Below are 11770 nucleotides of genomic sequence, written 5' to 3'. Positions count from 1 at the left end.
GATCCAGCAATACAATTTAGAGACACTAGAATACTCTCACTACACACTCCCAATCTTGCATCTGTGAAGTTCATCTTGTTAGACCATTGAAGGATTGTGGCTGTAAAGTGATTTGCAACTTTATCTCTTGACAACCATTTCTACACCGAAACAGATGCCTTGGTGCTACAATTGCAACGAAGCAGTTGAAAATATAAAAAAAAAAAAAAATGACTGGCTAATTTATGTGCGATAACTATATCTTACGTCAGAATTAAGTCCTTGATAGAAAATATTATTATTATTATTATTATTATTACTTGAAATATTATTATTATTACCTGAGTTTTTGGACTCCAGGGAGTCCAAAGATCTCAGGGAGGACACCTACTCTACAGTTCTGTCTCCATCACTCAATCCACCAACGAACTGCAACTATACCAACGCCATCTATCGTCCACCAGCGCTACCACTAGTATTTTCACAGGCAATCACAAACATCTATGCCCACGGCAAATATGCTTCTTACTTCATTGTTTTAGCCCTTTACCTTATTATATGAGGCAGCGTTAATATTGTGTCTTATTTTAAGAATTCTGTTAACTTCTGTCAAAATCTTTTTATGGTATGAAAACGTCCTAAGTGTTGCAGCACCTTGATCTGCCTCTTTTCAAAGAGGCTGTATAGAAATTGGATTAAGCGAGAATGGATTCCGAAAATCTTGAAAGTAACATGAAAAATATTTAAGAAATCACTTCCAAAATGTAAAGAATAACCTTAAAAACTGCAGTAATTCTACGAAAACATTTTGATCTTATGACATTAAAAAAAAATAAGAACCCGAAATCTTGTGTATTCATTTTGAAAGCAATATTTATGTCGTTGAGAGAATTTGGCTTCTAATCGATTATAAAAAACTTACCACACATGATAAATATATTCGCTAGTGTGCGTGTGCGCGTGTGTGTGTGTGTGGGGGGGGGGGAAAGGGATTTTGACAGAGAAACTTTATATTCTATTTTATTATGATTCTCAAAATATGCTGTTACGGAGAGAAATTTATAAGGGCCCAGGCTTTGATGCTTAATGTGGATTTCTGATTTCTATCTTCCAGTGCCCTGAGCGTCATTCGTGCCAAGAATGATTTCATTTATCCCAGACGAAGTCTACCGAACAGTATACACCGCGAAAAAAAAAAGTAAAAGATTGAATTCAAATATGCCAAAATATGGATAAGAATATATACCCCGCCCCTTCTCTCTGAAAATAATCCCAAGGAACTGCATGCATTTATTTATACAAGTATTGGAAAAAAATTGAAAACTCGTCTTCTGCGATGACTGCAATCATAGTATTCAGTTCTACTGTCACATTATTTTGAGTATCATAAACTATCAGATCAACGTCCTTTCATTTTCCGTTTAAATACAAGTAGGAACAAAAGACTAAACGTTTCCGGAACCAAAGTAAGTAGAGTAAGAATAGCAAGAATAGTGAGAGTAACTATAGCCCAACCACAACTAAGGCGAACATCGTAAGTTTCAAATAGCAGACCTGGATGGCTGAGTAGATAGTGTAACAGCTCTCCAGCCAATGGGCTACTATTTGGAATTCAGCCTCGGGCATAGACAATTTTGATTTCCTCATGTGGTAGATGAATTGCATCGTCCAGTGTGAGACAAGCGTCCCGACTATGGACTTGAAGTGGCTTGAACAAGTTCATTTAGTATCTAGAAGAGGACTTCCCGACTATACAAATATAGAAAAAAAACAGAAAACTACATAAATAAAATAATAAGAAATGATGAAATTCCTTAGTTCACCGGCGGCGTTAACACACTACACATTTACAACCTCTAACATATCCTTCTTCCCTGTTTCTACCTCTATCACATCTTGATGGTATCATAGTGACATCAAAAATCTAAGTCTCTGTCGTCGGTATAAAATAATCCGGAAATAGTTCGGAAAGATCTATGTTCGATTCCCGTTCATGACATGAAGAACCTATATCTGGTTTCTTTCCCCGAAAAGTGAGTACGCCGGTTTCATACGAAGGTAAGGTTTTTTTTTTCACCCGGAAACTCGGGTTTTTTGTCCCCTAGAACAGGCGAACCGGACCCGTGAACACACTTGGATTACAGTCAGGAATATTTAAGACGGTCCCTCCAGCCATAGGTCTGATTCGTCGGCTATGCCGGTCCCGAGCCCGGATAAAAAATAGCGGGAATGAGATGGTGCCGTCCCCCCCTCCTCGTACAAGAGGCTGACGGCCGTTGAATCATCATATGAAATTAAAATCAGTCAAAAATAAGGAACACTTATTGGTATCGGTTATCGATATTTTCTTTTACAGACAATACGGCAATAGCGTCCAACTATACCCAGAACTGCCCAGAGCATTCCTCCTCTCATACTTCCCAGAAGAATATCAGAAAAATCCTCACTACTCTACATTTCTTGGTACACATACATTATCAGAATTTACATCGATTCTCTGTCGCCTATATAAGCTGACATACTCGCTTTTGGCATCTACCCACAATCATGGAAGCCAGGTTTTATCCAGCCAGTAACTAAAATGCAGATAAAACTCAGCTATTAAACTAATCATTGCACTCACTTCAGTATTAAAATGAGTGCAATGATAAGTAATGATGTAAATACAGATTCCACTAGTGTAGTTCGGCATCAACCCTACTCGCTAACGTTACTCACTTTTGGATGCAGACCATGGAAAAGATTGAAAGAACTCACGTTGTCGTTTTCGGTATTTCTAAAGCATTGATAGGATCGTGCCTTGCATAGAGATCTTCTGACCAATACTATATTAGCCTTCTCTATTGAACTTTGAGACTGGACTGCCATCTTCCTCACTAGTCGTTCGTTGCGTGGCATGGTGGAATGGCTTCTTGTTATCCGATTATTTATCAATGCTCGAGTACCCACGAGTTCTTTTCTCTGTTCCAAGTCGTTCTTCACACATGAATAACCTTCTCTCTTTTTCTCTCTAACTTCAAATTATATCCATAGCTGTCTGATGATAGTTACTCTCTATTCGCCTTCGTCATTCTAGAAACCTTGTAAAATTCGAACGATTTAAGATCTTCCATAACAATGTCTTAAACATTGATCTCTTTACCATTCTCAAGTAGAGCGAAGATTATCTAGTGAATTGTAATACTATCAAAACCTGTCTTATTACCAGGAAGAAGGATCGTACTTCACTCCCTCTGACTTTGATAATGTTCTAGTAGCAGCTAAGATCGATTTTCTCTTCTTCCGTTGACTTACACATGTGGATTCCTGGAATAGACACATTACGTAAGTATCCTCTTTGGTATCCAAATGGCAACTTGATATTCGTTTTGGTTGAAAACACTACTTCTTTCCTACATTTTTTAAATGTGAATTTAAATATGAATTTGTGGATTTGTGGACCACAAATTTACAGCTACAAATCGTTTTCGGGCTGCTGATTCGCTATAAGCGTTTTAAAGAGAGCAGCATAAGAAGATATTGACAATATTCTTGAAGTGAACGACAACTTACAGCACTTAAATGGTGGATAAAGTGCATTTAACCACTCATTCACACCGAGAATAACAAAGTAACTTAAATGTGAATAAGAAAACCAGAAACTTCCATAATTACAATCATGTTTATGATCGATCATAGCTTTATACCTATATGCCGCTCTTAACATTTCGTTCGAGAAAAATGTGTTTCAATGTTTTAAGTTATATTTAAATGAGACTTTCATAACTTGACATGAAATTTGATACTCAATTGGGTGTTCAGTTTTTTTGCTTTCTATTGGTGAAGTTAGATACCATACTCAAAGAACGTGCAAATATTTTCAAGTCACTTCAAGTCTCCAATAAGCAGGGTAGTAGCAGTCTCACACCGGCCATAGACTGAGGAATTTGAAAACTCAGTCTATGGCTAGAGAGCGAATACGTTACTCACTCGACCGACTTGGCAAGGGCGATGTGTTTTCGTTTCAGACATAATTCGCGATCTGTTGTTAAACTATGCTCGAAAGGAAAATATTGACCTAAGCGACGATGATCTTGCTTGATGGCTTGAGTCAGTACACAAAATGTTCGACATGCAATAATCCGGAAACATATCGGGAGTATCACTTATTAAAAATGATGCGTCATCGCTTAGTGTAATGTCAATATATGGCAATGCGAAGTAACAATATATGTCGCAGCATCCATCGAGTTAGCAGAGTCATGCTGTTCTTTTCCGTGACATCACCTTCATTAAGTATATATTAAGTTAATTTGGATTTTGTTTTAAGTTTTCAGGGTATACGTTTTGCTATGTTTGAATTGTTTTTGCGCATGGGTGTATAATACTACATCGATACGTTTTGTAGCGATCGTTCTCGCATTCTGTAACTAATTAAAATATTAACAAAATATCACTTGGGAGTTGTAGAAAGACAAAACTTGACATCCATTGACAACAGGTAACAACGTTCCGCACTCGCTTTTTCCTTAATAATCTACAACAGGAAATGGCACACAAATGCATCACCGAATATATTTTTACTTCTGCCACTAGAGGTCTCTTTCTCCACAACCTTAAGAATGACAACAGTGCACGTGTCAGTGAATCTAACAAATTTCTACAAAGATGCCCTTCGAAGATGGAGGAAGTTAAACCTCCAGCACACAGTGAAGACAACATCTCTTCCTGAAATCCTCATGGAACCGATCTTCCACAACATGATGGTAAGGAACCGCATCACTCAGAAAGAGATTTTCTTTCCTCCATGGAGCTGGTGAGGCGTGAGGATCTTGGGTGATATTCTTTCTCCGAGCCTCACCTGGAGCTTTCCAAAATCGCTCGCAAACCTGGAATACGGGAATCAGGCTGAGCAAATACACACTGTAAAATCGGCTTTTCAAGATGCTATGCCTAATAGCATAACAGAAGAGGGACTTAGCCCTTCTAACCCAGAAGATCAGATGCCTATCTTTTTGATAAAAACCAACGATGTACTGGAGAAACTTACACCCTGCAACATAAACAAAATATACAACACTCTAATACAACAGTCGAATCAAAGCGCTTCATTGGAAATTCTTGCATCATTCCACCAAACACTGGGATCTACCATATCGCACAAGAGCCACCAAACCCGACGCAGATATTCGGTGGAGGATGTGGCACAATGCACTACCCACTCCAAATATATTACGAAAATTTAACCCGGATGTTTCAGATAACTGTCTGTTCAGCTACCGATCAGGAACAGTCCAGCATATCTACTTAGAATGTCCAGTCAACACACACTATTAATCCGTTTGTCTCGGGAAACGGCAACCTTAACCTACGGTAGTCTCCATCCAGAAGAGGAGTATTTCAATCTCGTCCATGCAGAGTCAAATATCCATTCGATCTGCAAGCAGATCTGAACAGGGCGACTGCATCACATTTCACTTTCCAACATAGAAGTGATACCATTGCCCCTCCCTTACCAAAGAAAAGGGGGAAAAACGCTCGCACACACGCGCGCGCGCGCGCGAGCGTTTTTAATAATTATTTTAATAATTTAAAGTATTTTAATAATTAGAATAATTTATCAAATAATTTATCATATAAATAATTTTTAATTAAAATGAAATGTTTTGTTTTGAAATTTTACTATTACAAATTTCACTATAACAATATTGATTATAAAATTTAACCTACAAATAGCACTTTTCCAATAAATGCAGATTTATTTCCAAAGTATTTGTAATCCAAAGAAGGAAGAAAAACCTTTGATTACAGTTTCAGTAACATCACTAAATCAATGTTACCTGAGGGAAAGAATTAAACTGTCCTAAAATCATTAAGTCGGTAACAGAATCTGAGAAAATGATATTTGCTGGGATGACTAACGACATATAAGGGATTTCTTTATGAAGCCTGTGTTGTATATAATATTTTGTATGTATTTTGCTATTTTGTTGCTTTAAACTGGTCTTTGAACTTCAATGTGTGTTAATATAAATATAACTATAAGAACATTATTCCAGTCACTTTATTAAGAATTAATGTTCCCAATAAAGGGGCCACTCAGTGTATGTTAGAGACCAATTTCTGCAAAATTGACTTTAATTGTTTCATGGTAGCATTTCAAAATTACAATTAAAAAAATCTGAAACAATATTCTTGGAATTCTGGCTATATTATTTCTATTATGACAACTATTATGCGGATTTGTATCAGTTAATGAGCAGTTTAATAACATTTTTGTATCTATAATATTTTACAGTTGGATTTATACGTGCTTTTTAACTTTTACATTTAGGCTCAATTTAAGAGTATAAGAATTATAACGTGAAGGTGTAAGTATTGAATTATCTGAATATATAACCATTACATCGTATTAAATAAATATTAATCATATGAATGTATTAATTATTGTATAATATTTTGGAATTTTTTTATTTGCAAAGTACAACCGTACTGTAAAACTATCAATATTAATAACTTCAGAAATGATAAAATGCTACCTCATTTTTGTGAAATAACATCGTTTCCTTTGTACGGCTTTGATGAAATACCCGCATTTTTGCAAAAGCAAAAACAAATAAAAAACCTACCATAATTGTGTGATTAAGTAAATTCTCAGTCACTGAGATATTTCCTATCCACATGGGATCACTTACTGAAAAAAACTAGAGTGTTAATTTTCAGTATACAGAAAATATAAAAATGTATATTTCACTTCAAATTGAATAGTAATAATAATTAAATATACGTTCACCATATAATCATCTTAATTAATAATATACAATACTTATATAAACTATATATATACATATATATATTTGTGATTATGTAATTTTTCCTAGGAAGCTTTTCTTTAATTTGAAAATCAAAACAATTTTAAGTGCAATGCGCATTAAGTTTTGTTTAATTTTTTTACCATAAACTTTGAAAAATTTAAAGATAAATTTTTCAAAGACTTTAAATTTTCGTAATATACTTGAATATAATTCAAAGTATTGAAAAAAGTAAACTCGCTTGTTATCAATAGGTCTGATCAATATAACATTAATTTCTTCTTTATAATATTCTTTATAAAGAATATTATAAAGAATATAAAGAATTTTATATTCTTTATAAAGAATTTTATATTCTTTATAAAGAATTATTTTTGTAATAGAAACACTACTTCTAAACATGACCGCTCATCATATTAATTTAGACGTCTAATATACATGTCCTAAATGAATGGATCGACATGGTTAACATTTATTTCTTTGACTGATGAGTGAATTAGTTAGAAATCGTGATGTAGTCTGCCAGTGGAGTTTTATTAATTGCATTTTAGGATCCAGGATATTTGACTCTAAAACAAATAGGGGTGGATAATTAATATAATTGATGCTTTTATTATTAGTAATTTATTAAAATAATTGGTTGATTATTACTGCTCGAAAATCACTAAAAGTATGGGAACAATTTCTTTTCTATGTTAATTCTGTGAGATCTGTTTGGTTGATGTTCTATTATGCGATTTGAGTCAAGAAAAAAAAAGCTGGACTTTCCTAGACGAAATATATTGCTACCTTCGTATAGCAGAAAGATAGATATTTATATAAAATCGTTCTAACTAATATTGTAGCAGCATTGTTAAATAATGGCACAAATGTCCGTTTGGCTTATGTAAACATTTATGACGCAGCAACTTCTGATTTCACTTTTCGTCTCTGTATGTGTTTTGCTGTATATATATAATTGTTCTAAAATCGTTTAATCAACAAAATTGCACGTTATTCTGCACGTTCAAAACACAGCATTTTGGAGTCCTAAGATAAAAAAACAGCACTCTTTTTTTATAACATCAACGGTTTATTAACATTCCAAGAAATTACATTTGTACAGTAAAAGACATAAGTAATTGATTACATAAGCAAGTTGATACAAAATTCAGTACTGAGTAATTCAGTGAAGTATTTCATTTTATATTATATAAATAAGAGTTAAAAGCTTGCAACCAAGTAAAACTTACTAAAGTAAGCTTAAAGCCAAGTATAATAACATAAAATAAAATGATAATAAGAGTGCGACTGTTAGGAGAATTTCGCTTTAGTGATTATGCGTTTGTGTTTTTCAAAACACAAGCGCGTACTACTACAAATTACTACGAACAAAATATGAATAAATTTATCTAAAATACAGCAAGATGGGATAATATGTTATAGTATAATGTTACATATTATTTGTATTATATAATAAAAATATAATACTACTATATAATAATTTGACGGTAATGAAATACATTATATATTAATTAATTTTTATATTTTTTATACAAAAGTACTCTATCATTATTAACTATTTACATGAAAGAAGTATAATTGTTATATCCTCTAGCTTCAACATAAGTTCATGGGATGGTAATCCCGATAGCAGAGCAGAGCAGTGCAATGGGCATCACACTGCATTTCTCCATTTCATGATGTTCGAATCTGGTGTCATTCCATCTCACAATTACCTTTGAAGCTTATGGTAACTTTATCTGAGGATGATACTGCTTAGGTTACCAGTTAAGTAATTTGTTTAAATGCACAGCTGTATCTAGCTTAACGGGGTTGCGGTATTTAGAATTAATTAGCAAATTCATTAATATTACATCTCTTAATTGCAAGTATTCTTCTGGTCTGATTACTTGTTTTGTGAGATAAAAAAGGAAAATAAATGCATTTACAAGAGTTTTAAAAAACTTGGCTAACTCACTACATCTAGGTTAGCAATCAATACTATATACGCAAATAATCGTATGGGCACTTAAAAGAACGATCATGCATACTGAAACATATGGTATATCCCAAGCATATAGTGATGTGATGTGGGACGAGAGTGTGTGAGCATTCTATTTATCTGTGTTCGCGCTTGGAAGTTTCAGACAATAAAATATGTTGGGCTTATGGGGGGGCTTACTTTTTCGTTGTAATATTACAACGTTGGCACTCTACTGTCAGCACAAATGAAAAATCTCTCTTGTCGCATGAAATATGCCTGCATGGCGGTTTTAGATCAGTTATTGATCACGTAGGATACTAAATATCGTGAATATTGTTTTATTATAATTTAGGTGTAGGAGTTTTGTGGACCTTTAGTCCACAAAACTATTCCTCTGTGGTTAGCGCCAGGAAAGACATCCGTTAGCCATAAAAAGGAGTCGAAATAAAAATGAATCTCGTACAAAGGCAAATAAGTATAATTGCTAGGGCGTTCCCTGCAAGCGATGCGCAGCAAGATCCTCCCTTTTAACATATTTCTCTTTATTCTCACAAAGGGAATAAAGAGAAATATGTTAAAAATTGCAAGACAATCCGATAGGAATACAGAACAACACAACATAAAGATGTAGTATGCGATCAAATAGTGTCAGCATTTAAAAAGAAAACAACAAACAAGCGGAAAACATGGTGAAGACCTGGAAGCCGAGGGAAGAAAATAAGAGTAAATTCAAAGAAATGATTATGAAAGAGAGGGTGGCATCTCAAGGAAATGACAATGTAGAAAACATTTGGAATCAAATGAAAAACATCTTGGGTAAAGCTGCAGAGGAAGTGTGTGTGTGTGGAAGAATGAGAGGATTCATACCCAGTAAGGATAGAGAAACTTGATGGTGGAATGAAGTCCAAACGCAAATCAAAAAAGAAAAAGGAAAATAAGGAGCAATTGGGAATTGGAGGCAAATAAGAAACAACGAAACCTGGGAGAAATATAAAAAAGAGAGAAAGAGAGAGAGGGAAATCAAAGATAGAAGTGAGGAAAGCAAAAGAGAAAAAATGGAAGAAAATGTATGCAGAGATAGGAAAATGGAGAGAAAATAATATATAGAATAGCAAAGCAGAAAAGCAATGGCACAAAGGATTTCGAAAAAAACACCACACTAAAGATGGAAATAAAGTCATATTAGTAGATGAAAAGAAGGTGAAGGACAAATGGAAGGAATATTTTGCAGAGTTAAATATAGAAAATGAGAGGAAGATGCTGGAGGAGCAGGAAAGCATACAGGGGCCAGAGATGGGAGTTACAGAGGAAGGAGTAATGGAAAGAAGCAATAAGAAAAATGAAAAATAACAAAGCACAAGGACCATCAGAAGTAGTAATAGAAATGATAAAAGGAGAAAAAGGAGTAGACTGGACCCGTGAACTATTTATTAAAGTGTGGAGAGAAGAAAAGATACCGGAGGAACTGGAAAGGAGTTTTGTAAAGTACCTATTTACCTACAAAAAGGCGACATACCAGACTGTCGAAACTATAGAGGAATAAAACTTACAGAACACCTATTAAAGACATTTAAAAGAATAGTGGATAAGAAATTGAGAGAAATAGCAATAGCGGATATTACTCAGATGGTATCATGAAAGGGAAAGGAACAACAGATGCAATCTATATGATGAGACAAGTACAAGAAAAGTACCTCGAGAAAAATAAAAGGCTTATACATAAATTTATAGACTTGGAAAAGGCATATGACAGAACACCAAGGGACCTAATCTACTGGGCTCTCAGAAGGAAGGGTGAACGGAAAAATTAGTAAGGATTATAAAAGCAATGTATGAAAAAAAACAGACGGCAGTAAAAACGAGAATTGGAACAACAGAATCTTTCAACATCAAAGTGGGCTCGCATCAAAGGTCAGCACTCAGCCCATTTCTATGTGATTATTTTAGATGCACTAAGTGAAGGAGTAAACAAAAATACACCATGGAATATATTATTTGCAGAGAACCTGGCTATCGTAGGTGAAACTGTAGAAGAGGCCCAAACGACTTTTATAGAGTGGAAAAATATCTTGGAGGATACAGGTCTAAAGATAAATACTATATCTGAAACTGAAGTAATGATTAGTGAGAGGAAAGGACATGAAGAAATTAGTATAAAGGACAGAGAAAGTGGTATCTTGAAAGAGGTTGACATTTTAGGTACCTGGGATCAACCATAGAGAGAAACGGCACATGTAACTTGGCAGTCAGAGAAAGAATTAGGCAGGTTGGACTAAATGGAAGGAGATGTCAGCAGTGATATGCGACAAAAGTGCACCAAAAAAAGTAAAAACAAGTATTAATTATATGAAGAGCCAAAGGCTTCAATTCGGCGACCTTCTCTCACTCATAATGTAGAACAGTAATACATCTCCTAGGAGCTGGGTTTCACATTATGGGGAAATATCAAGAGTAGTGATCGGAGCTTGCTCCACCCTAACCATGAGTTGCCTCAGTGTTGCACTCCCTAAAGGGTCAGTTGTAACACTATCCAGGTATTTTCTTACGCTTGGACTCGCCGAACTTTATATATTTACTATAATCGGCATGAAACTCTTTGAGTTTGTTATTCGGCTATGAAACAATATGGGATGTAATATCCCTTAACTTAAAAACAAGTATATATAAATCAGCCTTTAGACAGGCCTTGTGGTAGGGTGCAGAGACATGGGCAACAAAGAGAACTCAGGAGGAACAATTTCAAAGAACAGAGATGAGGATGCTAAGATGGATAAATGGAACATCAAGGAAAGAGCACAGGAGTAACGAGGATATAAGAAAGGAGATGGGGTCAAAAAATTAGCGACAAAGTGAGAGGAAGTACAATTCAGGTGGGCCGGCCATGTATGGAGAAGACCGGTTAAAAAATTCACATTTGACTCCGTAGATGCTGTATGGTCATTCTGTATCTTACGGAGATTTGGGAGTAAAGTCTTTTGCTATAATAAGTGGTAGGAGCGCAGATACCCTTTCCACATAGAGGTAGTAGGACAAT

This window comes from Typopeltis vanoorti, chromosome 3 (assembly GCF_054136105.1).
Source record: "Typopeltis vanoorti isolate ZY-2024b chromosome 3, IOZ_Tvanoo_1.0, whole genome shotgun sequence".
Taxonomy (NCBI): domain Eukaryota; kingdom Metazoa; phylum Arthropoda; class Arachnida; order Uropygi; family Thelyphonidae; genus Typopeltis; species Typopeltis vanoorti.
This window is presented reverse-complemented; position numbering follows the sequence as displayed.